Raw genomic sequence first — 24570 nt, 5'->3', positions numbered from 1 at the left:
CGGAGGACAAGGGTTTTTTCTTTTTTCCAAGTTTTTAAAAGCTACACTTTGTTTTCCGAAGGGATAAGGATTGTTTCATCAAGAGATGCCTTATAGGGAAAAGTTACTACGTGTTGCACGCTTAGGATAGACGAGGGAACTGAAGTTCCTGTCAAAAGCTTACCGAACAGCTTTCATATTCCTTCTGTAATGAAATATAAAAGTAGCAACGATTCAGCTCCAAATGGCCACGTTCTCAAGACTCCTCGTTTAATCGAGTTTGCAGCGAGTTCGGACAGTTACACCGACCTTTCATGAAACTCATGGTCAGCACCAGGGGAAGAACCAAGAATGTTTTAACCTCTCGGTTGAAGTAATCTGTGCGCAAAGTTACCGCCTCACCCGAGCCGGGCGAGGGACTGGGAAAATCAGCCCGGCGGCTTGCTTTTGTCTTCGAAATGACGAAAGAGTCGAGATGAAATGACCTCAAAAGAACTCCGCCTTTCGGGAAGCAGCGCTCGCCGCCTCTCCCTTGCCCCCCGCCGTCCCGCCTCGGTTCTCGCTCCGCATTTCTGGAGGCTCCGCTGACATCAGCGGCCAAACCGAAATGACAAAACTCGGCTCCAAACGCCTGGGTTTTCCGGTCAGGAGTTTACCGGCTTTGCCCTCCGCTCCGAGCGCTGCTTTTGGTGTTATTATAATTATTCCTGAGATCTTTTTGCAAACTTTTAGAATTTGATTGGCCAAATACGCCAACTCACCCCATTCCAAAATGGGACGGAGAAAAAAAATCCAATTTCCTTTCTTTTACTTTTTTTTTTTTTTTTTTTTTTTTTTGGAAAAATAACCTTTCGCAGCCGTGGTGAGGAGTTGATTTGATGCTCTTTCCTAACAACTCCTCGCTGCTGTGCGTTTCCTACAGTGGTGATGGTTCACTCTCCCTTCCTAAGGCACCAGAGACATTTGGAAATAGGACTCGAAAACAGCTCCCCGTGTCCCTAAGCAGCCAGGGAGCGGCGGGACGACGCCTGTTGTTATTCTGGGAGTCGGGGAGGGGTTGTTTCTCGGTGGGGAAGGGACACCTTTCCGGGATGGGTTGGCAGCCGTGGGAATGAGCCGCGGTCGCGCAGCCACCTCGAGCTCTGCCGAGCACCGCCGAGCAAAGTCAGCGCCTTCGCCTGCCTGGGTTTGTTCAGAGAGCCCCCGAAATTCCCCTTGGTGTCACGGGAAGAGAGGAGAAGAGCATTGGTTACCGCCGCTTCGCAGCTCTCCTCGCTCGCAAGCCCCAAATGTCAAAGGCGGAAGGGAGGGGGGAACGGGAGGTGGGGGTGGGGTGGGGGGAGAAGGCGTCTGTGCTCGGCGAAAATGAAATATCAGATATAGCGAGAGTGGAGGAAGAGGAGGTGAAGTGAGAAGGGGTTTGGCCGTGTCCAGTGCGTCTCCGCTTTCCGCGAAGCGCGAACGACCGCGGCATCGCGCTGCCTTCGTTCGGGGCTCTGCGGGCTCAGACCCGCCCTGCCCCTGCCCAGACGCCCCCGGAGGCTCGGGCAGCCCCGGGGGGGGGGCGTTCCCCCGCCGTCCCCCCAAAGCGCTGCCGTGCGGGCAGACCCGCGGAATGGGCTCGCAAAGAGAGATTTTGGGAAACCTGTGGAGGGAATGGACGTGATCTGAGCGTCAAAGCGAAGCTGAAGGCTCAGCAGCCGCAGTTCACACCAGTCAGTTCTACCGAGATTTTGGACTTTTTTATTTATTTATTTACTTTTTTTTCTGTCTGGAAACTTTTGTGTGTGTGCGTGTGTGTGTATTTAGAGCTGCGTCATTTCGTAATTATTTTTTCAGACGCCGTTGTCTCTATCCAGCGTGTGCGACCAGGTTGTTAAAGACTAGATGGTTTTTGCTTATACCAGCAGGATCTTTGCAAGATTTAATTAACCCCGTGCGCCTCATCACGTTGCTTTTACCGAATAGAGTAGCTGTCTGAGCAGCCTGCGGTCAGCACGGGACCGCGCTGGGTTGCAGGACTGAAAAGGTTCGGTGCAATCTATGCAAAATGATTGTAGCCTTTCAGGGTGTTGCCGAGGTTAAGTGAAAGCCCCAGGACGGTAAGAGCAAAGAACTGGTAGCTCTCCAAGAAGAAAATCGTTATTTTTAATTGAGCCGAGTTTAGTTGTTTGGTTGGTTTTTTTTTTTTTTTTTTCTTTTTCTTTCCTAGCATAGCTGGAAAGTGTCTTTGTTCTGTGTGAATAAGCGGAGGCTTTAAAACGCGTTCGTCACGAATGGCTGGCGGGAGGATATACACAGCAAATAATGACAAACCTGAGCGAAAGGAATGCAGTGACATGGGTTTGGAAAGCGGTGGTGTCCCAGCGATTACTTGTCTTTTCCTGTGGGGTTCCCCCCCAGCTTTTGCTCTTTCTGATTTTTATTTTTTTTTTTAACTTTAATTATTTCAGAGCTGTGGCCAAGGGCAGGGGCTGGCGTGGCCGAAATGCCCCCGTGGGTCCCCGTCCGCCCCTGCTTCGGGGCTCGCTTCTCTCCAGCCGCAGATGTTAAATTTCTCTTCTCTTTTCGTTCCGTAGTCCAAATATTTGGCTGTTAATAACTAAATCTCTGCGTGACGGCTTGCTTTGCCTGCGAGGCTGAGCAGACAGCTCATCCCCTCGATGTCAGGTTTCGGAGCGTCGTCTTTTCGGATCCCATTTTCCTTGGAGTTATTCCTAAGCCCCTATTTTTATGTGTTCCCCGTCGCTCTCCCGTCCCAGTGGCACGGGGGCTACCAGTTTCACCTCTTGTCAAATCTGGCGCAGTAAATTCAGGTAGTTTGAACTCTACGTTATTTTCCTATTTGGCATAATTACACGATTTAAAATCTCGTCATTAAAAACACCAAATAAAAATACTCGACACCTGGGATGTCTGCTGGTACTTTTACTTCCCCCGGCGCGAAAGGAGTTATTTAACTTATAGAAAGAAGCAAAGAATCCCCTCTTTTTAGCAGAAAGTCAAGCAGTGCAATTAAGCGAAGGTTCAGAGAGTCGGAAAAAAAGCTGGAATATCGCTGTGAAAAAGCAGCAACGACTGGTTGTTTTTCAAGCATAAGGAGCTTTTTGGATTTGAGAGAGCTGCTTCTTCTGGGTTGTTTGCTCAGCCCTCCCGAGGGGCCGGATCCTGCATCCCGGGAGGATGCCGGTGCCGGAGGTGAGTCCTGGCTGTGGAGCCCCGGGCTCAGCTCCCGGCAGGCGAGGCGGGGTGGGGAGCGCTGGCAGCCGCCGCAGAGCTGCTTCCCAGCCTGGTTTTGGTTTACGAGAGAATGAGGAGTCAGTGTAAAATGTTCGGATTGCTCCGGTGGAAACTTTCCGGTGTATTGGAAATACGTAAAGACAGAACCGGTGACGACACCGCTGCGCGAAAAGTAACTTCTGACTCCCTGAAAAGCAAGAAAACCTTTGAGGACCGGGTAGCTGATGACAGTCATTCCCATCCCGCTCCGCTGAAACCCATCCGTGTGCGTTTGAGGGAATTTCAGCCTCCTCTTTTCGATCGCCCCCCTTTAATCCCCGCCTGTCCCGTGCCCCATGGCACATCGGGCCGGGGTCTCCAGCGCCCACAGGTTCCCGGCGGGGTAGCACGGGCTCCCTGCGCCCGGGATTCGTTCTTCCCCGCTGTCCCCGGGTCCCCTCGGCCGCGCTGAGCCTCCCGGAGGGGACGGGGACCGCGGGGCGCTGCCACCTGCGCTGCGCTCCGGGACCAGCAGCTTTTACAGGCTTGCAACCGCTTTCAAGTCATTAGCGCTTTTCAGTTGTTTGCGGTTTTTAATTGTTTCTTTGCACCAGCCTCTTATCTTTTTTTTTTCCTCGCAGATCTGAAGCCAAGTGAAACCAGCGGGCGGGCAGGCAGCGAGGAGCCTGGAGGTCTCGCTGTTCTCCCCCATCTCCTCCGAACGCCGCGGTTCAAATGCTGGCAGGGTGGCGATTCGTCTCCAGATGCTGCTGGTCAGTATTTACCACCAGACAGTCATTTCTCTTCGGGTTCAGCTTATTATTTTTGGTGGTTTTTTTGTTTTTTTTTTTTCTTTTTCTTTTCTTTTTTTTTTTCTGGAAAGCAAATGCAAAAGAAATTTGTGTTCAGCCATTTTCTGCAAGTTTGACACCGAGCTGCGGATTTGTCCGTGCTCGGACTTTCCAAGAGCCGAAGTGTTGTTGGCTTTTCCCTGTGCATGACCGCTCTGCAGACTTCACTGCTGAGCTGCAAAGCGTCGTGTGGGTCCCTATCGGCAGAGCTCGTGGCTCCTTTTCCCTCCCGTGGCTATAAGGCAGTGGCTGTGAGGTGTCCCGGGGCACGATTAACCCTTCCCGTGGCCCTGGGATTGTCACCGAAGGGAGAACACGCCGAATCCCTCCTTTTCTTGCCCTAAGGCAACCCGTGGAGGAGCTGTGGCAGTGCTGGGACAGGCTAGGACTGTTCTGGGAAGGTCTGGGACGGGGCTAGGACAGTCTGTGACTGTCCTTGAACAGGTAGGATAGTGCTGGGACATCCCTGGACGATGCTGGGACTATGGTAGGACAAAGCCGGGATCGGTTGAGGCTGCCCTCGCACAATCTGGGACAGCGTTGAACAGCCCAACAGTTAGGATAGTGCTGGGACATCCTGGGACCGTGCCGGGACAAAGCTGGGGCAGGTTGGGACTGCCCTGGCACAGTTTGGGACAGTCTGGGACTCCTGGGACAGTTCGGAACGTGCTGGGACAGTTTGTGTCTGTCCTGGGACAGTTCGGATCGTGCCTGGAGAATGCCGGGGCGGTGGCTGGGCAGCTGGGACAGTGCTGGGTGGGCTGGGAGAGGGCAGCGACAGGAGAAGCGAGGGGGAGGCAGGGATGGGGGGAGCCTCGGCACCCCGCGCTCCTACTGGGGAGCGCAGCGGGGACACCCCCTTCCTCGTCCCCTGCCTGTTCCTCGTCTCCTGCCCTTTCCTCGTCCCCTTCCTCATCCCTTTCCCCCTTCCTCATCCCCTTTCCTCCATCCCCTTTCCTCGTCTTCGTCCCTTGTCCCTTCCTCGTCCCCTTACTCATCCCTTGCCCTTTCCTCGTCCCCTGCCCCTTCCTCGTGCCCTGCTCCTTCCCCGACTCCAGCCCCGACCCCTGCCCCTTCCTCGTCCCCTTCCTCGTCCCCTTCCTCGTCCCCTTCCTCGTCCCCTTCCTCATCCCTTGCTCCTTCCCCTTCCTCGTCCCGTTCCCCGTCCCGTTCCTCGCCCGCCGCTCCCGGTGCCGCCTCCCCCCGGTGCCGCGCTGCGCTGTTCAAGCAGCGGCCGCGTCCCCATCCCTTCCATGCCAAAAAGCACCGGGCTCGGAGGGGCGGCGGCTCACGGCTGCATCCCACGCACCGGGATGTCCTCCCGGATCTCCCCTCGGCAGCGCCCGAAAGGCTCCTGCGAACAGAGCTCGTCCTGCCCGTGCCTTTCTGGGGCAGGATCCGGCCCGTTAGCTGGAAACTGCGGGGAAAAACGCAAAAACAATTTAAAAAACCCTGCCGTGAACTTAAGGAAAACATACTTTTAAAAAGTAGAGTTATGTTTGCATCTCAACCGCGTTTTCTTGGAGCTCCCAAGCAAGCTGAAGGCTGCTGGAGTTCCTGATGTGTTTGTGAGTGTGGGACAACGAGAATAATTTAGATTTATTATACAGAGTTGTATCAAAAATGTCAATATTCATCTATTGAAATAGAAAATTATTTGCGCTCTCAAATGCTGGTGGCCCTGAAAAGTTGGTTTTTTTTCATTGCTTTTGCTTAGAGATCTAAAATTCAATTCGTTCTTGGCCGTGTTTGTTTAGTGGACCAAATTCATTAAAGATGTGTGTTTTGCACAATCCCGCAGGACGACTTTAATCACCGGTGAAATTTTATTTAACTTGGCAATGTAACAGTGGGGATTTGACTCATCAAGATGTAAATTAAGAGTAAATAGAGGAAAAAAAATTTTCTGCATACATCTGAATGTATATGTCCTCATTTTAATAGATTAATTAATATTACTTCTCAGTCATAAGTTAATAAGTGCTCTAGGGGAATTTAGGGAGAAGTAACCAAAATGATTAAAGTACTAAGGGAATCATGTACAGAGAAACTTTGTTCAATATCTGTGATGTATGTCTGCATATACAGAAATGAAAGTAGTTTGGGTAATGAAATGTATGCGTTTGTGGCTGAGGAGACTTGCAATGTGTAAATGCAATAGTACTGTGCTCGCAACACTCAGTGCTTAAGGTTAATCGTAGAATCCTAGAATAGTTTGGGTTGGAAGGGACCTTAAAGCCCATCCAGCTCCAACCCCCCTGCCATGGGCAGGGACACCTCCCACGAGGTCAGGCTGTCCAAGGCCCCATCCAACCTGGCCTTGAACACCTCCAGGGATGGGGCAGCCACAACTTCCCTGAGCAACCTGTGCCAGTGCCTCACCACTCTCATCATGAAGAAATTCCTCCTGATGTCTCGACTAAATCTGCCCCTCTCCAGTTTATACCCATTGCCCCCAGTCCTATCACTACAGGCTTTTGTAAACAGTCCCTCTCCAGCTTTCTTGTAGCCCCTTCAGGTACTGGAAGGTCGCTGTAAGGTCTCCTCGGAGCCTTCTCTTCTCCAGGCTGAACAACCCCAACTCTCTCAGCCTGTCTTCCAGCCCTCTGATCATCCTTGTAGCGCTCCTCTGGACCCAGTCTAACAGTTCCATATCCTTCTTATGTTGAGGATTCCAGAACTGGACACAATACTCCAGATGAGGCCTCACAAAAAGCGGAGTGGAGAGGCAGAATCACATCCCTCGACCTGCTGGCCACGCTTCTTTTGATGCAGCCCAGGATACGATTTGCCTTCTGGGCTGTGAGTACACATTGCCAGCTCATGTTGAGCTTCTCATTGACCAGCACCCCCATGCCCTTCTCTGCAGGGCTGCTCTCAATCACATCATCCCCCACCCTGTATTGAAATTGGGGATTGCCCCGATGCAGGTGTAGGACCTTACACTTGGCCTTGTTAGGTTCCAACCTAGATTCAAACTGGTTTTGCGCTGTTGCTTCAAAGTATGCAAAATCTAGGCATAAATAAGGTTTCAGAAGCTTCATACCCCTGGCCTTACACTTGCGCTTAGCTAAGTAACGCTTAGCTCCAGGAGAGAAGCATCAGTCTGTTGAAAAGGCACTTAGAGCCTCCAAGGTTGGTCCCATACAACTTCATTTGGAAGGAAAAAGAAGAAATCTTGGAAACAGTGGAAGAAGATATGGAGGGGGGGGAAGTGGAAGAAAATGGGGTGGGGGGGCACAGTAAGAATGAGAAGAGGCGTCTGAGATATCCAGGGTCATACATAAATCCATATATAACTGGGCAACTTACACAATGCTCTCAAAACTCACGTTGTACTTAATATGTCAACAGAAAGAATCGTAGCTGAGCAATATTCTCATGTGTGTGGGTAGGTGGAAGTTTTGTTCTTGTCATCAGTATAAACTACTTCAGTTTCAGCTGCACTAAACCGATTCAGTGGTGCAGTGCCTCTCAGAAGGGCATACCTGAGAGGAGCTCTCATGTGTTTATAATAATTTTGAGGACTTTTCATTGTTGTCATTTTTAAAATAGTTATTTTCATTATATTTATTCATTTATTCCTGAATTTGGATGGCTACTGCAGGAACACGTACAGTACGTAACATATGTCTGACCAACTAGTCTTTCTCAACATCTCAGGAAAATCATTTGCTTGACCACCTACTGCCAAGTTTGAATGAAGAAATGGGCCTTATGTGGTTTCCCAAAGCTCAGCAGATTGTGGGACAATCAAGGGCTACCTGTCAGGCAGGAAGAAAACTGCACAGGGGCTTTACCATCACAACCTTCCCAGGAGCTCTTACTGAGGAATTATAATTCATAGTCTGCCTGAATGTGTTTTATCATGCAGTAGGCAATTATGTGGAAATAGTTGAAGATATATAGGTTATTGATATCACATGGGTATGCATGCTAATTTTACTGGCTGATTGAGCAAACGAGACAAGGTTGATTAGCAGAATTATGTTTTTTAACAGCAGCTCTGAACGTTGTCATGACAGAACTGCTGCCCTCAAAGAATTTTATGTAATACATATGTGCACTTGCCACCTTTCTGCAAAAGTTGAGTACTAGGAAGGTTCCTCCTTCCTTTTGGAGCCCTAGATCTCTGAGGAAGGAAAAGAAGCACATCATGTGAAAACCCCCTTAACTTTGGACTTGATATTTTAACTTCCCTTTGCAAGGCAGCTGCTGCATTTGCACATGTGGGAATCTGGTGAGCCATACAATCTTCAGCTGAGGATTTCTATTCACTAGGGATTAGCTGAACTGTTTTCCTAAATCAGTCACCAGATCTGGATTCCAAATTAACAAAGTGGTGCTGAGCAATAATGTAGACTCTAGGTAGCAGCTTTGCAAATTTATTCAGTGAAAGCGTTATAAAAGCAGGCTGTCTAACTGCCTTAGCTTTAGTGCAGTGAACTCTGAGAACTAGCGGACTTGCAGAGTTTATAACAAGTAAAAAGCTCAGTTTCATTCAACTCCAAGGATGCTGAATGAGAAATGCTGGTCTTTGTACAATTGCTTGAAACACAACTACTCACAACTAAAAGTCTAGAAGATGCAGAATTAGTGTTTCCTAGAAAATAGTGTGAGAAGGGACCTCAGAGATCATTGAACCTCTCCCTGTGCCACGATCACCCACTGTCCCTCTGTCTTTTCCATTTGTCTAGCCTGTTCCTTAAGACATCCAGGGATGCATATTTGACTTTTCCTGTACAGTCTATGCCCATTTTTAACCATCCTTCCTGTAAGTCTTTCCTTGACATAGAATCAGAATCACTAGGTTGGAAAGGACCCACTGGATCGTTGAGTCCAACTTGATTTCTGTTGTCACCTATAAGGCTAAACCATGCAGTTCTTCAGGTTTTTCTTCATGCGGTTCATATTTTTTCTGACCTCTGACAATCCTTATGTCTTTTTTTCTGAACTTGGTCAGATTTCTCTTTTACCATGTCTCAAACTAGACGCAGTATTCCAGTTAAGACCTTGCTGCTGCTGAGAAGGAAGACATCTCAAATGTCCTAAAGGCTGTGTCACCTCTTTTGTATCCCACTATGGGGTTTGCTTTTTTTTTTCAATTGCGGTGGTGCAGTTGATGATATACTATATCCTGGCTGTGCTCCCCTAGCACTTTTGTACCTGGCTGCTGTCTTAGCAATTCCTGCCTCATCTGTATTTGTGCAGTGTGAAAGTGCAGGATTTTGCATATGTCCTTGTTGATTTGCCACCTGTTTTTAAGACTATTATTTGTCCCATTTATCAAGTTAATCTGAAATTCAGTCCTACCTTCCAGTGAGCTGGCAGCCTCTGTTAGCGTGGGATCATCTGAAATAAATAAGTTTATTTTATCTCCTGTTATTCAGGTTGTTAATGGAAAGATTGAGAAGCCCAAAATTTAACATAGGTTCCTGGGGAATGTCAGTCTATACATTCTTCCATTTCACTAACTAACCATTGATAAACGCTTCTAGTGAATGACTTCCCAGACAGTTTGTACTCATTCTATAGTAGTTTCCTCTAAACTGTGTTTCTCTGTCTTTAGTAGAAGAATAATACGTGTCAGTATCAAAACCAGTCAAGATATGACACCTCCTGCTTCTCCCATCTGTTACCCTGTTGCAGAAGGAAACTAGATTAGTATGTCACCACCTAGTCTTATCCAAAAAAGGCTATATACACATAACTCAAGCTTTTATGAGGCCTGGAGCTGCATTTCCCAAGGCATGACCTCAGGTGAAGGCACTGCATGTGAAGGGTGGCACCATCCTGACTGAAATCAAATCAACTGGACAAGTTGGGCTCACAAGCTGGAATACATCTGGCAGCATTAATGTGGTGTCACAGTCTGGGCAGTGGGGCTGCTAGAGCAATCTGATGTGAGACACTGCCCTAGAGCCTTTTTCTATCCAGCTTTTCTACGAGTATTATGTTGTGAGACACAAGTGTTGGAGCCAAGTGACATTCAGGTGTTGTTTGTAGCAAAAGAAAAAAGAAAACAGTTGGATCTCTGGAGAAAAAGAAACCACTAAAATATAGCTTCTGTTCAGATATGTAATAAAAAGGCACAGAAGGTGTCCTTTACAGGGACAGGGGAAATACAACATGCAGCCAGAGATTTGAAACCTGCGGTCATTAGCTTGATCATCCTTAGTAGGGCATGCCAAAGTGAAACAAATGTTAGGCTGACTGAAAACTTGACACATACTCAGTTAATTTATCTTTAGAGGTGTACATCACATCACATTTCTTCATATTCAGAAGCCAGAAGTATGAACTTAGAATATAGCAGTTGTCTAATCTGTTTTAGAGAGGAGTTGCACCCAGAAAGACCATTTATGTAAAGCATGGTCTGACAGGTCAGAGGTAGACATCTGTATTTTAGATGTGCAATGTTAAGTTATGCATTTTTTTTGCTTTTTGTATCAGGTGCACGATGAATAGCTTCTTGTCTCTATTATTTGTTATGAAAAGAGATGCAAAATCTCCACACTGGGAATGCCTTGTTGATTTGAATTTTAGGAAAGCTCGATACCAGCGGGGGACTGTTTAAATGTACAAATATCCAAATGCCTCTCCATTATAATCCCATATATAATCATGATGTTTTTATCTGCTGGATATATCACTTGTCTCATGACTACCATCATTCGTTTAGTTGCCTAGCTAAAGATTAAAAGTTTGGATAGAGTATTTCCTAGCCCTGAAGAAGGAAGGCTTTATGACTCACGTTAGGGAGTTCCTATGAAGAAACTGCCACTGTCAGAATTTTTGGCATCAAAACCTCCTATCTGTGAGACATGCAAGTTAATTTCAACCGATTTCTAATGCAGATTTATTATGTAGTATTAAGCCCCTGTGAAGATACTTGTTCCAAGTTTAAATCCTATACAGTTTAATTCACTTGGTTGATCCAGATTAGTTTTCTTGAAGTGCCTTGTGTAGACAAATCCTGAACATTTCTTTAACTTTATAACGGAGGAAAACTGTCTGTGCTACAATATCTGTGGATCTAGATGGTGAGTGTCACAAATGGATTTCCAGAAGACAGTGCCTGACCTGGAGCCACTGGCTTCTATGTTGCTGCTTGAGGAGTTATAGAAGCCAAAGCCAGCGTGGGGATTTTATTGTGCTATGATAATCTGATGACCTCGTTCATCTGTAAAGTCTGGTGGCATGTGTGACTCTTTTTCTGTGCTGAATAGTTTTCAAGGGAGTTTTCCTGAGTACCAAGAAGAGCCACTGTAAGTATCCAACTATAGCAATATACAGAGCATGGGACACTCCATTGACAGTAGATTTTCCCCCAGAGTTCTATGATGCAGATAAGACTGTCTATCCTGAAACTGAATTTGGAAATTCAATTGAATTCTAAAACTTGGCAAAAACTCCTAAGAAATAGATAACAGTAACAAGACTGTTAATAGATAAGAAATAGATAACAGTAACAACATTGCAGAAAAGAAGACCCATAGGCAGGTGAAGCCCTCACAGATGTAAAAGAATACTTGGCTTTAAAATGTTAATTGCCTTGTTTATATTTCTCCTTCTCCCAAACATTGCTTTGCTGGAAGGCTCTGTGGGACCTCATGCAAGTGGTGGGTGCATGCTTGGGCCATCTAGAACAAATTACAAGGTATTTTTTTGACCCTGGGCACAAGATCATTGAGATATAATACCAGAAAATTGCCTTAATTCAGAGCAAACGATTGGCATCATTTCTGAACCATGCTAGAAGATCTTATAAAGATGCAGTTTTCATGGTGAACCCCCAAATGATCTGTTTTGAAAAGGTCAAAGCATGAGATCATACTTCTGTGTCTGTGTTAACATTATTCTGCGGGGAAGTCACTGAAGAAAATTAAAGTCATCTTCACATATGACAGAGACGATGCTGCTGCATTCTTTCAAGTTTTCTTCGGTATCTTTATTTCAGGGAATTCACAGGCAACTTAAAAAGATACAAGAATACCGCATGAAATTGCATGCACAGTTTCGTATTACTCTTCGCTACCTAATATGCGTATATTTACTATACCAAGTAATTAGCATGTCTGTAAATGCAAGACTACTTTTTATACATTAAAATGAATAAATTCCTCAGTTTGTATTTACAGATTCAACAATAATGTAGTTATGCACTTTTTTAAATTTGCAAGTGGTACCACTCTTCTCCTCCAAAAAATAAGACAAGAGAACTAGTGACAGCTGACATGGAGAAGACTGAGGTACTCAACAACATTTTCCTCAGTTTTCAAAAGTAATCTCTCTTTCCCCTTCTCTTAAGCTCCTGAACTTTAAGGCAGGGACTGAGGGGATGAAGTTCCTTCCATTGTAAGTGATGGTCGTAGAATCATAGAATCCTCGAATCAGAATGGTTTCGGTTGGAAGGGGCCTTAAAGACCATCCAGTTCCAACCCCCCTGCCATGGGCAGGGACACTTCCCACTAGATCAGGCTGCCCAAGGCCCTATCCAACCTGGCCTTGAACACCTCCAGGGATAGGGCATCCACAACTTCATGTTTGACTCCTCCTGAGGAACCTAAACATATATTGGCTGATGTGTTTACCAAGCCACTCTATCATATATGAAAAATCACGGCAATCCAGCAAAGCTCTCTTATGACTGGAAAAAAAAGGAAACATCATAGCTCTATTTAAAGGGGGTAAAAAGGAAGACCTAGGGAACTACTGACCATTCACCCTCACGTCCATGCTCAGTAAGATCATGGAGCGGGTCCTCCTGGACGATATGTTAAAACATATGGAAGACAGGAGGGTGATTAGAGGGAAATGACATGGCTTCACCAAGGGCAAATTGTGCTTGACTACTTTAGAGGCCTTGTTCAATGGAGTGACTGCATCAGTGGACAAAGGATGGAATACAAATTTTATCTCCCTGGACTTTTGTAAGTCCTTTGATATAATTCCCTACAACATTTTTACCTCTAATTTGGAGAGATGTGGGTTTGATGGAGATCGAGTGAACCTCAGAAAGTTTGCAGATGGCACCAAGCTGAGCAGTGCAGTTGATTTGCTAGAGGAAAGGGAGGCTGTCCATAGGGAACCTTGACAGACTTGAGGAGTGGGCCCCTGCGCATCTAATGAGGTTCAACAAGGCCAGGTGCAAGCTTCTGCACCTGGATTGGGGAAATTTCCAATATTAATACAGAATGAAGGATTAATTGATTGAGAGCAGCCCTGCCGAGAAGGACTTCAAGATATTGGAGGGAGAAAAACTGGACATGAGTCAGCAGTATGCACTGGCATCCTAGAAAGCCAACTGATTTATTGGTGTCAGTCCAGAGGAGGGCCACAAAAATGGTCAGAGAGCTGGAACACCTCTCCTACGAAGGAAGGCTAAGACAGCTGGGGTTGTTCAATCTGGAGAAGAGAAGGCTCCATGGAGACCTTCTTGTGGCCTTTTGGTATATAAAGAGGCCTGTAAGAAAGATGGAGGGAGACTTTTAACCAAGGCCTATAGCGACAGGAGAATGGGTAATTGTTTTAAACTGAACGAGAGTAGGTTTAGATTGGACATAAGAAAGATGTTTTTTATGATGAGGGTAGTTACACACAGGAAGAGGTTGGCCAGAGAAGTTGTGGATGCCCCATCACTGGAGGTGTCCAAGGCCAGGTTGGACAGGGCTCTGAGCAACCTGATCTAGAGGGAGGTGTCCCTGCCCATGGCAGAGGAGTTGGAATAGATGATCTTTAAAGGTCCTTTCCAACTCAACTGTTCTATGATTTTATGATCTATTTAAAAAATCTGTCTATTTAAAGGAGAGTGATTTCATCTTAGGAATAGGTAAATATTACTGGCTGGTGTTATTTAAAAGAATGAGGTAAGTCAGCATATCCTAATTCTGGATATGGCACACTGCTCTGGTCAAAGGCAAGTCACATTTTTACTTCTGTATCTCTAAAATGTTGTTATTACAGCATTTTAGAAAGCAATGCTAGAGCAGATCTAAGGTTATCTATTCCTTCCTTCTGATAAGGGCAGAACTGCATATACCTAGTTGTCCTTAGCAGATATTTAACAAAGCTGCTTTCAAAGACCTCCAAGAATGGAGATTTCAGGACCTCTCAAGGTGGATCATGCCAGTGTTTAATCATTCCAGAAAACTGTTCTTTTTTGACACATGGAAGTTATAGACACAAGCCTGATCTGTAATTCTCTTTTGTTGCAAGTTAAGTCCATTTCTACCTCTTCTGGAACTTGAAATGGCTTGAGAATAATTTATTATTCTTGACCTCCACCCATTCTTGCAGCTTTACTTTTATTTTCTGTTTTTCCTGATGTGCAGTGCCCAGTACTTGATGTGATGTGACCTATGCCAAACAGAATGGAAGGATTCCTTCATATGATTTGTCAGGTGTACATCTTATCATATTATGACTGCTTTTTTTTGTAACCAAATGGCACTTGGTTAATCCTGAATTTATTCAGCTATAATCCTAGGCTGTTTTTCTCAGAACTGCTCCTTAGCCTAACATCCCCCATCCTTCACATGCTGCCTAAGTGCAGAACTTTATTCTTGTCTCAGTAGAATTGCCTCATATTGTTTTCAGACTATTCCTCCATTTTGTTAAGATCATTTAGTTCATTACTAAGCTAATCTGGAATATTTCTCTGTTTGCTAGTGAGAGTTGTGAGGCCTGGGAGAGATTTTAGATGCTTACCTTTGAGGTAAACATAGGTGTCTGCATGTGATTTGGGTGTCTAAATGCCCTTTGTAGTCAGACCAGTCAGTACAATCAATGTTGCTTAGAGACAATTCATCTCACTCTTATGGAGACATTTGGTCAGCTCAACAGATCAGTCATCGTACCCTTCACCAGTAGTTATTGTTAATTCAGTGTAAACATGTCAGAAGAGGTCTGTAGGCCTATTCTTGCTTGGAAAACAGTATGAAAATAACATCATGAAGCTCTCTCAGAAAGACATTATAGCAATTTTATAGCTTGTGCAGTAGGAACTGGAAGTAGGAGCCCCAATTATGCCTTCCTTTCTCATCTCTTTGTTCACACGGAACAGCTCTGCCTCTCACCTGCCTACCCTAGTTTTTAATTATGAAAATATTATGGAGGAATCTCATTACAAAGCATGATAAAAAGCTTGTTTTTCTATGAGTCTGTTAAACCACAGAACATATACTTTCTCTGCATAGGACTCCATCCAAGGGTGAACCGAACTGTGCAAATCTCTGCCTCTGGTTCCTCAGCAAAGCAGTACATCAGCCATAGTGTTTGCTTGGATATATTAATTAGGGATAGTTTGTTACTACTTTATTTTATTGTTGCTATATATTTTATTATAGTAGGCATTTCTCTGTATTTGTTGACAAAAAAACCCCAGTAGTTAGTATATGTGCAATTTCTTTTAATGGTCAGCTTTATGAAATTCCCAGGCTTTAAGCCAAATAGGAAGGAACTGTGACATGGTGGCCATAATCTATGTTCTACTCTTGAGAAAAAGGCCAGATTCCTTCAAACTGTGCAGTTTGTCGTTCATGGTGAATGCCCAGGGAAGATTTAGGAGTCAAAAGTGTTAAGTCTTTGTAATGTGGAAGGCTGGGATTTTTTATATTTCCTTTGTGATGAGAAGAATCACATTAGAATTGTCTGTTTCTCTCCTCTAGTGTCCTGTCAATGAGAGGGCTGAGGCTACCCACTGTCATAGGCTGCCCCCAAGACCCCCGTTTCCAGAAGACCAGTGCTACTGCAGCAGTCAGCTGTCACCGAGGCCCACAGAGGACATCTCTTCACTAGCCTTTCAGTCACTCTCACTGATACCAAACAAGTAAAGGGCACAAAATACTGAGGCTGACGGAGCCAGTGCATTGCAGCTGGCATTGTAACAGGCAGTGGTGGTTGAACTCTCAGAAGAAAAAGCATAATTAATTTTAGGTTTTAGGTCTTCACTGTCTTCCCAGTCACTGAAAGAAGTTATCTTCATGAAACATAGTGTCTCAGTATTTTTGTCTGATGCCACATCTTTTTCTGCCCCAGTTGGTGTTGATGTCCTCAGATGATATCTCCAGAGTAGGTTCACTCTAGGAGTACAAACTCCCCGTATTTCTAGGGAGAACGTCCTTTCCCTGGCTTTCCATTTGGCTACAGGAAATATTTTTCATCACAGATTGCAGCGAGGAGCTACAATCCAGCCAGTCCTTCTGGTGTCTTTGTTGTCAGGAAAAAATGATCTATCAAAGCCCATTTAGTGGGAACTTCAACCAGACAGTTGAGAGTGCTGATTCTTTGTTATTTTCTCATTATGCGGTTCCTAGGTTTCGAAAGGTCTTGACATACATTCTCTACCAATAAGAAAAAATCCCTCCTCATGAGATTTAAGCATGTTGCTTTTATCTTTAATGGAGCAATGTTCGAGTGTCTGTCATCATGTTCACTAAATCATCTGTCAATGAAATCCACATTTTTAGTAGCCATTACCTCAGCTCAGGGATAAATAAAGTTCTAGCTTTTATGTCTAATCCTCCATATTATTTTCAGGTGGATAGGGTAACACTGAGGCCACATCTTAAATTTATTCTAAAGGTGGTTTCATATTTCTAATTAATCAGTATATCCACTTACCAATATTTTTTCCCATGACCTACCTCACCGGTAGAAGGATCAAAACGTTGATCTTTCTTGAACAACTGCCTTAACCCTGCAAATCTGTGATGCTCTTCAGTCTCAAACAGCCATTGCTGTTCAGGATCAAATCTAAAATGATATAGCATCAACTTTTAAACTCATTCAAAATGAGTTAGTAGACTTTATCAGAGCCAGATTTGATGTTATCAAATTAGATCCACCAACCCATCTCAAGGCATATATGACTAAAGCACAGGGTACCGCCACAGCATGTGCTGGCAGAGTTCCAGTAGCTGAGTGCTGTAGGGACACCACATGATCACCGATACTCACATTACGAAGTAGCTTCCTCATGCTGGTAGCACACAGGCTTGAAGGACACTAATTCTTGAGTCTTTTTTCCAGTGAATAGCTTGCATTTACTGGTGTGACTGCACTCCTGATGAAACACTCAGAAAGAGTTTCACAGGTGCCAGAACTTGAAGGAAGAAAAGTGATTGCTTTCATCACTGTAATTCTTTGATATGTTCTTTATATGTAGCTCCCACAACCAGCCCCTCTGTTCCCTTGGTGGAACGCTTGTTGTGTTGACTGAGAGCCACTGAAGAACTGGTGGTGATCTGTTTGCATGCTTGCGGGAGGAAAAGCACAAGCGAGCAGGTTATGCACACGTAATGTGTTGTGGACACATTAACATTACAAACACTTGAATTCCTATGCAGAAGAGACACATTAATTTAGAGTGGGCTTTACTTTCATAGAGCATCTCCAAGTTTCATAGCTATTGCAAGGTGAACAACCCTCTGTGTTGTTCCCTGTAAAACACTCGATGTGAAACAGAGTGCTATATCTTTGCTGTGTGTTCCCATTGTTATTATTATTAGCACCGAAGAGCCTATGGTTGCTAACGCTGTTACTAATAGTCATGAGTTTTTTGTCAGGAATTTGACCTCATTAGAAATCAGAAGCAGGGTTTGTTTTGTGTGCTGCTAAATTTTCTTTATTAAGCCCAGTGATGTATAGCAAGATTACATGCCAACCCACAGAAGTCCTTCAGAGCTGTTATTTTAAACCTGTATCAATGAACAGTTTATTCTTAAGGCTTTTAAATGTGTATGCATATGCATTATATATATATATACTCTCTCTTTATATGTAGTGACAAAGCAAGTAGTTTAATACATTTTATGGATCCAGCCTGGAGTTCTGCATACATGAACTTGTGTGTGGTCAAGGAGGCTTGCATATTTTTGAACTCTAAGTTGGCCTAATAAAAGATATCAGACTACAGTACTTGCTTTGTCAACTCTGTTTTGCTGGTTTGAAATGACTTGCAAGATTAATTTTTGTTTTTAACATAAAAACCAAGAAAAAGAAGTGTTTACTTACTGCAAGGAGTTGATTCTGTGTTAATGACCCTGATGGAGGCTTGTACACAAGGTACAGATTGTTGCCAATTTGATGTATATTCATGTTACAGAATATGAAAATGTGAAGTTATACCATCTTGAGGATTTTGTTTTTACAAGTAGGATTGGTTAAAAAAACCTTTAAGTAATCATACCATGTGTTTGATGGTGGAAATTAGTATGAATGTTTCTGGCAGTGGAATGATGTGATGTGGTTATGCGTTTCTGTTTTCACTGCCTGCTCAATATTGGCCTTTTACAAATACAGATTACCATGTCGATGGAAGGAATTTACAGCTTTGGCCCCCTTGTCTCACTCTGTGTTACAGCACCTTTTTTGTACTTTATGTTACATATCCTCCCAACTGTATTTTTCTGACAGAAAAAGGAAATGTCTGTGGACTGAGATCCTGAAAACGTGTGAGCTTTACTATTTAATTGGATGAAATGAGTATTATTTCCCACTTACCTTGATTTCCTGTGGGGTGGAAATCTTGCTTCTCTGAAATCAGTAGCAAACGTTCTCCTGAGGACAACAGGATGGAGAGTTCATCAATGATCCCTCACCAGCTAGGGATGTTGCATACTGGAAGCTCAGAAAAAAGCAAACCTTTAATAATATCGATTGTAGAGAGATTACTTTGAAAAAATCAGGATTTAGAACTGTCAAGTAGAATCCACAAATAAAATCCATCCTGAATACAGAAGCTATGCATATGGTATGTTTAATAGTGTTCATTTTGAGATCTAATGGCCCAGATGGTTAGAGCTGCAAGATCCGTTTGTGTTATGTGGGCTGCTACACTATGTCCCTTACTTACCTCATCTTGTGGGCAAGGAACTGCTTGCTCTGACTTCATGGAATTGCAGCTGTATTTGTGGAGTGCTCTTGTCCTTTGGCACTCCCTCCCCTGTACATTAATAGGGTTTGAAGGCACCAGCATTTTCTCTGGAAGCAAACTTCAAAATTTGTCTTTAATCCTGATGCAATGCATATTCAGGATTTTTTCTTTTCCTGGAATTTAGTTCCAGTGGAAAACGTACTTGATGGGTGCTCCCACCAGCCAGCTGTGGTTTGTAACGATAATTAACAGTAAGATACTGCAGCAGAAACGAGGAGCAGAGAAATGCAGTCCAGCAACTTTAGTTATGTGGTTCTGTTCACTTCTAAGGATTCCAAAGTGCTTAACAAACAATATTACAGGCAGAACAGGCAGCTCTGCCCATGATGAAGGTTTCCTAACACTTCCTGTTATAAGAATCTCTTTTTTTTTTTTTTTTTCCTTTCAGAGCTTCACCAAACAATGCATTTAGGCTAAATTTATTTTCATCCAATGTCAGTCTCTAGGTTTGTTTTTTATTTTAAATTTTTGAGTTGGAAAGTGATTGAAATATTTAGAAGAAGGTGGCTAGTGATACGTATGTTTTTCTGCTTAGGTGAAAAAATATCTGACCCCTGTATTTCAAAAGGTTTTGGAGCAAAGACAGACCTTTCCCTGCCTTTGAATCAGGTATGTGCCTTTTGCCATCCTCACAAAGCCTTTCCAATCTGGTCAACTGTTTCAAAATGTGGAAAAAAACACAGTTACCAAATATTCCGTAGAGATTTACTAAAGCCTAACAGCAAATATTTCCAGAGATTTCATCTTCTCCGCCTTGCACAGCTCCTTCCCGTGATCAGACTTTCCATACACCGTCCTCACAGAATGACTGAGCAGTCACTAGCTGGGTGCACCAGAGGCCAAAACAGAGGCAACCCCTGTAGTGTTGTCCCTGGGCGTTCCTTTGAGCTGCAGCAATGCTACGGAGCGGAACTGAGAGAAGGGAGTATGTCCCTCCTAAGCTGGAATGCAACTCAGGGCTCCCCAGTTTTATCGTTCATGTGCTGTTGGCAAACCTCCAGCATAGTTTCTCTTTGCCACTTGCCTGAATTCACAGAGAAAGTTGGACAAGCTCAACAAGGCCCTGAGAAATGACATCTAATGCTGAAATTAGTCCTGCTTTGAGTGGGGGGTGAGACCACATGACCTTCTGAAGTCCTTCCCAACCCAATGTGGTCCACAGTTCTGTGATTTTTTGCTGTCTGTTCCTCTATTAGTCTGTGTGGGCCTGAAGGCACCTTCTCAGTAGTGGGTCTCTGTGAGTATGATGCATCTCATGGGAGTAGTCTTTGTTAGTTTGTTTTTAAAAACACCTCTTTAAGATAATCTTCACAGAATCACAGAATCATAGAATCACAGAATCATAGAATCATAGTAAGGTTTGGGTTGGAAGAGATGTTAAGATCATGTAGTTCCAACCCTCCTGACATGGTCAGGGACACCTTCCACAAGAATACTCATCGAGCCTGGCCTTGAACATCTCCAGGGATAGGGCATCCATGACTTCTCTGGACAACCTGTTCCAGTGCCTCAGCACCCTAACAGTAAAAAATGTCTTCCTAATATCTAATCTAAATGTACCTTCTTTCATCTTGAAACCATTTATAATATTCAAGCTACATGGACAAATATCCTAAAATTATGAACAACAGAATGATCTCTGCAGCCTCAGTATGCTTCTAAAATATTTACATTGGAACACTGACTCTAGATTTGTGATTGCACTGTTTTTTTCTCATAGGGCTTCATGCCTGTACCTGGCACGAATCTACTCTGGAGATGATGCAGCATTGAGGAGAACTGGTGGATGGTAACTGCAGAACTCCAGCTCGCTTGTTGAGAAGGTGGAAGGTATTTTCTGAATGAAGCAGGTCGCGGAAGAGAAAGAAAACAAGGTCTCTGGGTTAAAGTAGTAGAATTCTGCTCTGGACAATACCCCTCTTCTATTGCATTCCCGTGTGGTAGTGGGCAAACATTTCTGGAGTGGTTATTAATTGCTAAAAGTGCCTTTCTGCTTGTGCCAGCAATATCTGGAACAAGATGAATGTGCAAATGTCATCTATCAATCACAACTCTTTATTTTGTAATGCCGTGTATGACGTTCCATTTAATAAAGCTTTCATCAAGTCAGGTTGGGTAATTAGTATTTCCTTATATCGGTTTATCATCTAACGTTCACTTTCTATTTATATTTACACATTGTAATTATAATGATTTATAAATGATTATTTGGCAATGAATTAGGCAAACTATCTCAAAAATCTCTGAAATTCATGGAAATGTTCAGGCAGCATATGAGATTGTTTTTCAAACCTCAGCAGGCTTAATTAGATCCTGCAGTTCATTCATTTGCGCTGAAGTCAATTGGAATTTTACATGTGGAAAGTCTGTGAAATCAAAAATTATACCCAATGGGCACATAGCTCTATAGAAGAAAATGTCAGCTCTGGATGGTAGTATTCTGACTTCTCATTGGTTAGACTCTCTCTCCCCCTTCACTTTTTCTCTCTTTCTCAATTAGCTTTGCTTGCATTTTTATGTGAGTGGTTTTGAAAGGGTTCCTGGAAAAAAAAAACCTTACTGCATATATTGTACATGTTTTCATTTATAGATAACTGAGATGGACAGGCAGATAAATAAATAGATAGGGATTTCTGAGCTTGTGAAATATGTCGCATAATATAAAAACCTCTTCTAAGTCTGCTTTTGTCCAATATGTCAAATGATACTTTTGCAATTATATTTCTGGAGTATTTTTTCAGCATTTCTTATTGCTGTTCTTGGTCTGTGCACCCTTGTTTGCCAGTCCCTTAGTCTGTCCGATACAAACTGAATGAATAGCAGCATTTAAAAATATGGCTTCGGGGGCTCCTTAGGAGGTTTCTTTGTAAGTGTACATTTACTAGTTCATCTGTAAATTTATTTTATGAGGTGTTTAAACCTCAAGAAAACTGAAAAGCATAATATTAATGCCTGGTTTACATCTACTGAAGTCAATAGGAACTTTGCAATTGACTTTAATGGTAGCCTATGTCCTCTAATTATGAAAGTGGCAAGGATGATATACACAAAACCACAAGGAGAGTTTTCTGTTTCATCATATCCTATTCTGTTTGCAGCTGCCTAAGCAAAGTACAATGTGGTTTGTTCTTGAATTAAACAATTCAGTGTTTGGAACTGATCCTGAACTACGTTGCAATTTTAGGTGGTGTTTTGCTCTTCAAAAGATCATGGACTGCTCATTTTCTGTGTGGCTCACAGAGGTGACAAGGTAGGAAATCCAGCCAAATTTTCAAAAGGTTTTTGAAATTACGCTTTTGGTTTTGATCTTGCATCTGCCCTGTGGTATGAGTAATGGAAGAAGTTGATGAAGCAGTTTTCTTCCTAATTGTCTTGTTTTTTTTTTTTTCATGTAAGCATTCTTGGAAATGCACATAATATCTGTAGCACATTTGTACATGTTTTCCCTTAGGGTTTTCTGAAGTGTAGTAGAAAGTTTCCATCATGCTATTGTAATCCCAGGCATCATTTTCACATCATGTTAGTGAAAGTGAGTGAAAGTACACCACAACTGAAAAAACCTCACAGAATTCAGCTATTTCTTTTTTCTCTTCTAACGCAACAAGCACAGCAGTCTGAGCAGGCGAGATCTGGTAAGCAATTTGTAGTAGTAAATAATGATAGACAAAAATTCCCACAAGCTTCTTGTTGAGTCTGCTTCAGAGGTATTACTCATTTGGTGGCTCAAATGCTGGTTTTGCTTCACATTTTTAATGCTTGTGAAAGATTGAAATATTTTGTTGGTAACAGGAGCTGGTAGTCCACTGCAGAAGAGCTCGTCAAAAGTTTTCAGATGGGACCATGCTCAGTTGGAAAATGGCACTTGTGCAGGGTGAAGTTACTGTCCCTGTGGTGCATCAACTCCACCGAAGCTCCAGAGACAGCCGAGCTAGGGCGACTGCTACCCTATCCCCGCTGCCCCCACCAGCCACCCCTTGGGTCTCCACTGGGCCAATCAGACCACCAGTGTGACAGTAAATAATGAAGTGGGTAAAGCCACTTTTTAAGGTGGACAAAAGCAACACCACCAAAATTAGAAAGGAGTAAATTCTGGTTTCCCTTGCCCCTAGGTTTTCCCTCGCCCCAGCAGAGCCAGCTCCTGCCTTGCCCGTGTAGTAGGCGGCCTCCCCTCACCTCCTGCCACGCTGGTGAAGGACCTTTCTGGTCTCCCTAAGCCTCCTGAGTCCTCAGGTTGCTGCCCCTTAAGGCTACCCAGACCCAAGGCTTCCTGATTGACAGGCAGCTGATCTTTTGAGGTATCCCAGTGTTAGGGCAGCCAGGAGCCCAGCAGCCCTAGGGTTTGTGCTGCTCAGTGATGCAATTGCTTTGGGAGTGAGCTAGAAATATTTTATACTGCCTTTCTCAAAAAACAATGTCTCATAAATTCTCCCTCAGCAAAAAAGTGATTGTTAGTATTTATTGCTGGCCTAATACAAAATGGATCTATGTTGAAATTACTTTGGGAAATGTTAGTTAAGAGAACCTGTAGAGATCATTCCAGATGGCTGCTATAGCCTTTAGTTGGTCTTTATCATCTATACAAGAACAGAGATCTCTGTAGTATAATTAGACAAATATATAATAACTGGAAATGGTGTATTTATGGAAGACTTAGACTTCCTAGATATAGGTTGGAGGAAGGTGTGCAGAAGTAGGGACCTATTTCTCAGGACACCTCTAAACATGGTAGATGAAATACTTCCTCACCAAATGGCTTCTCAAGCAATCCTATTTTAAATTTTGTTTGGATGATCACCATGGCTTCTATGGAAGAATAAAAATAAGAGAAACTTTGAAACAAGTACTCACAAATCTACTGTGTTTACACTAAATAGAAGAATAAATAGAAGCAGGACTGTAGTTAACATTCCTGGTATCGAAGAGGGAAATTTTGATAAACTACATGAATTAATGACTGAAAAATTCTGGATTGAGAAGCTAAGGCGTTGAAATGTGGAGGAGGTGTAGAGATTTTAAAGTTACAAATGTGAAACCTACCTAGAGCTTATATCCCAAACAAAAGGAAAAAGTAGTCAGGAAAGGCATTGCATCTAATTTGATGGGTAATAATGACAGAAAAGATGTTGGTAGGTAATGCAAGGACAGAGGAAAAAGAGGGATCAACAAAGAAAGGTGTGTCTCAGAAGGCAGAATAAGTAGGAATAAAGCAAAAATAAATGAAAGGAGCTTGAGAGAAACAGCAGAACGTTCTTCATCTAGAAAATATGTGGGAGAGAAAGGCTCCTGTCCTGAAGGCAAACTATACGCTGTGTTGGTTAAACTGATGATGATCTAACAACAGGGCAGAGTCTGGAGGTGTACTGAGGGTATGGAAATGACAATTAACCAGCCAATGGGGGAACAAAACTTAGGAGAACTAATGGGCTTCAGTCAGGGGGGTGAGATAACTGTTGTTCCAGAATTCAGGCAGAACAGGTGTATGAAACCCTATGTGTGAATGTCTTCTAAGGAAAAGGGGCACCATATGACAAGAACACAGTTTATTTGTGTAAGAAGGGAAGACGGAGTCATGTGGACAAGAGC

The 24570-nt window shown here is 43.6% G+C and overlaps 1 long non-coding RNA gene across 4 annotated transcripts in view; it reads left to right on the top strand.

Moving 5' to 3' along the window:
• The first annotated feature begins 1062 nt into the window (after window positions 1–1062).
• The window catches only part of LOC128851665 (uncharacterized), a 35520-nt gene continuing 12012 nt past the window's right edge, over window positions 1063–24570 (top strand). Inside the window, exons 1-5 of one of the 4 annotated variants that reach the window (XR_008449083.1) lie at window positions 1063–1165; window positions 3840–3971; window positions 19523–19596; window positions 20708–20861; window positions 22172–22237. This is a non-coding gene — a long non-coding RNA (uncharacterized LOC128851665). The other 3 variants (XR_008449087.1, XR_008449088.1, XR_008449084.1) reach the window with 3 other exon arrangements.

This window comes from Cuculus canorus, chromosome 1, assembly GCF_017976375.1.
Source record: "Cuculus canorus isolate bCucCan1 chromosome 1, bCucCan1.pri, whole genome shotgun sequence".
NCBI classification, from domain to species: domain Eukaryota; kingdom Metazoa; phylum Chordata; class Aves; order Cuculiformes; family Cuculidae; genus Cuculus; species Cuculus canorus.
This window is presented reverse-complemented; position numbering and strand designations above follow the sequence as displayed.